Genomic DNA, 3,812 nt, shown 5'->3' on the forward strand with positions numbered 1-3,812 from the left:
AAAATGTTTTAAGAAGATGTTTTTGGTTGATATCTAGATCATATCAATATTAAAATTTCTGTACTTTTTATTGAGTTTCCTGCTTTTTTAAATAACAAATCATTAGTTAAATTAATTTATACACAGTGATTAATTCTATATACAAACAAGGATAAATCAGTTGTTTTGCTAAGCATATGAAATTCACAATTCAAAGTCTCTAAAAACAAGTTGTATCTACAAATTTTGACACATCCAAAATGGCAGACACAACTCATCATGGTCAAGCCACTTACCAAATATGAAGTCATTCTGTTCATCAGCATTACGAATTAAAGTGATGAAAAATTTGAGAACATTCAACATTTTGAAATACAATGTATAAGCAAACAGGAAACAGGTGCCAGATACAAAAATGTTCACACATCACAGTTCATCACTATCAAGCAGCTCATTAAATATTAACTAATCTTTATCAGCAGTTTTGGGAAAAACGGTGATGAAAATATTTGTTGGACAAAATCCGACAAATATAGGTGGACAGACGACAGACAGTGCAAGAAAGCCCACATTCCAACCACAATGGTATAATGTTTAGTTTTTCACTCTCAACTTTTATAACCTATCTTATACACATCATGCATACGTCAACCTGAACATGCATGACATATATGCCATTGGACATAATGCAAACATTATACACATTTTTAAGTTCAAGTTACACTGACTAAAACTTGTGTCCCAAATTCAGATTTTTCAATACAACTTCTCTTTCTAAACTAAAACGCTACACTTCTAATAATGTTACATCTTAAGTCAATAATCATTGATAATTGGCTGAAGAGATGAGAACAAAACACCATTTTACATCAACTATTTGATTTATTTAAGAATACATTGAAAAAGTCAATCAATTGTCTTATTCAAAATCACTTGGAATGTCTTGTAGTGTCTTATATCTTTTTCTTGCTGTGCCATGCTTCTGAAAAAAAAATTAATCTTACATTCATATATAAACTTCGTGCACATTCCTTTATTATAGAACGATTCACGTTGCCTGAAGGATATACATTCCCTTCCCTTTAAAGTTTTGAAACAAATAACGATGATAGTCTGTCGGAAGGGGACGATAAATGGCTGACCGTGTTAAGAGAGAGCAATATGCCACGATGAACTTCATTTAGTTATTAAAAAAAAAACACATAAAAAACTTTAGACTGTTATGTGTCCAGTCAAGAGTCTTATTTCATTATACTCGTTGATTGTTGTCTGTCATATTTTTTTTCTTTTATTGTTTTGTATAAATCAGGCTGTTGTTTTTCTTGTTTTTTTTTAGTTTTCATTAAATGCATTGTATCATGTAGGGGCCTTTAAAAGCCCTGCTACATAATGTCATTAAACATCTTATTGTCCTTTTTAAGTGTTAAAACTCTGTAGAGTGACATAGTTTATAACTTGTCATTTGTATCTAAGGGCATATGATACAGTCCTAGAAGTATACTATAGGCACATAATAACTTATCGAAGTGTTATGCATTGTTTTCGCAATGATGATAATAATATAACTTAACTTCCGAGAATCATACAGATGTCATTAAATGAGTTGTTTATATGTATTTGAAATACTTCAAAGGAAAGCAAATATGTTGTTTATGAAAGCACACTGTTGGACTAAAAGATTGATTTAAATAAACAACTTGTTTCTTTTTTGTCACAAAAAAAATAATTTATTCAAATATCCAGATATCTTTTCTGTATTGTATGCCCTTAATCTTGAATGTAATGCATTGTTTATGCTAAATATTTGAATTAAATATGGAATAACAATAATTCTGTATGAAAATCTTACTTCAAAAAAAAATTCTCCTGAAAGGTTGTAGACATTCCAAAGAACCTGCGCCACTTCCAAATTGTAAACCTGCATATTGAACTTGTCCTTTGTGGCTTTTAGCTCCTGTTAAAAAATAAAAGATACATTGTATGTAGTAATAATAATGTACATTGTGTGTATGAAGCAATAAATATAATTTTAAGCAACAGTTTATATTACCTTGCTTGTACTGAAGTCTTACATAGTCTTTGTAATGTTCATTAAGCTGTTAAGGGAAATTTAATTTACTGTTTTGCAAATACATACATACATACACTGATTTTACTAGAAAAAAATCTCCATATTCAAATGGTGCTTATATTAGTGTTATTGTAACTTGTTTGTGTGCCTCGGAAACAAGGTATTGAGTCATGCTTATTGCAATAGTTATTGTTGGTTTAAGTCTGTCAAATATCTTTTTCATAATGTGTATTTAATGTAGGCAGTTAGTTGTTTTGTTTCAATTGTCACAATTTGTGTTGAGAAAAATTTAACATTTGTTTGTCAAGGCTTCAAAGTGGACTATATGGCATTGGTTTTCTCAGTTTTGAAAGCCGAACAGTGACCTATAATTTTTTTAATCCAAGTCATTTAAATTCTGGTGGATAGCGGTCTCATACACCTTATCGCTATTTCAGTATTTGGAAATCTGTCCCGCTTGAACTTTTTACGTCAGCATACGTCATACAATAATACACCTTATCGCTATTCCCGCTTGACCCAAGAATCTATCCTGCTTGAACTTTTGACGTCAAACAACAATCACTTTTCCATTCAGATATTTTTTATGATGACGTCAAAATTTTAAGGGAACTTGTGACAGTTGTGTGATGTCCAGTAATGGCGGACAAATAGCGATAAGGTGTATTACTTTCAATTGTGGTGTCAAATATTTTCTAATATGACGTCAAAATTTTACGGGAACTTTTGTGATGTCCATGGCCAGTAATGGCGGACAAATAGCGATTAGGTGTATTGGCAATCAAACACACAAGCCACATATCCTTATATTTTTTTTATATCAATGAACAAATTCATAATTGGTGTACGTAGATGCTTGAACAGTGGCGGATTTAGGGGCCCCGACCCCCTTATGGAGCTACTTATATGATAAATGTATAGACTATTTACAAGTATCACTCCAAACGTTTGCTTGCCTTGGGCAGGGGCCCCCCTTTTTTCAAAACCTTGATCCGCACCTCCAGAAACAGATGTTATTTGGTTCCGATTATGATTGAACACACACAATGAATGCACAAGTTTCATCTTAACAGATTAATCATTCTTACCAAGTGAATATATATCGCGTAACAGACAATTTTCTTGGCTCTCTTTGTTGATATCCTGTCTTCGTTTCGAAATTCAAATTTCAAAATCATTTCCGGTGATAAAACAAAAGTCGATTCCGGAAAAGGTCGGTTTTCCGTAAGGCATATAGGGAAAACGGTACTATTTATTCTGCCATAGGCGACAATACTAACATTTTCTAAATTTACCACTTTTTATAATAAAAACCCCGATAAAACAGTTATGTGTGGTGTTAGTACTTTATTATTCTGTTTTGAAAATTGAAGCCAAATAGTATCATGACCAACTTCCAATGGAGCTTGTTAATGTTATCCATGCCCACCGTCATTTTACACCAAATTTATGAAATTTTTGAAGTCTTTTCGAATAATTCTCTAGAAAATATTTCAATAGGTTTCAAAATTTATATTGTAAATATACACACTGCAGTTATTCATAGATAAATAAAAAAATATATTGTACCCTAACATCCAATCACAGCGCTCCTAAGTTGACTTCCTTCACCTGCCTTGGGTACACAAAAGACCAACCTAATGCTGGGAAAATGTAATAGTACCGTTTTCCCTATACTGTGACATAAAGATATAAAGAATTCTTTTGACACCATTAATGCAATACTGGGTTATTGTGAAAACCTTGGCTATAATAAATACTT

General features: G+C 31.8%; 1 long non-coding RNA gene across 1 annotated transcript; it reads right to left on the reverse strand.

Moving 5' to 3' along the window:
- Window positions 1–841: 841 nt before the first annotated feature.
- On the reverse strand, window positions 842–3,277 carry LOC127724779 (uncharacterized). Its single transcript, XR_007992684.1, has 3 exons — window positions 3,139–3,277; window positions 1,829–1,933; window positions 842–961 (listed from the first exon to the last, which is right to left on the reverse strand). It is a non-coding gene; the product is annotated as an uncharacterized LOC127724779 (long non-coding RNA).
- Window positions 3,278–3,812: the final 535 nt, after the last annotated feature.

This window comes from Mytilus californianus, unplaced genomic scaffold (genome assembly GCF_021869535.1).
Source record: "Mytilus californianus isolate M0D057914Y unplaced genomic scaffold, xbMytCali1.0.p SCAF_14, whole genome shotgun sequence".
NCBI classification, from domain to species: domain Eukaryota; kingdom Metazoa; phylum Mollusca; class Bivalvia; order Mytilida; family Mytilidae; genus Mytilus; species Mytilus californianus.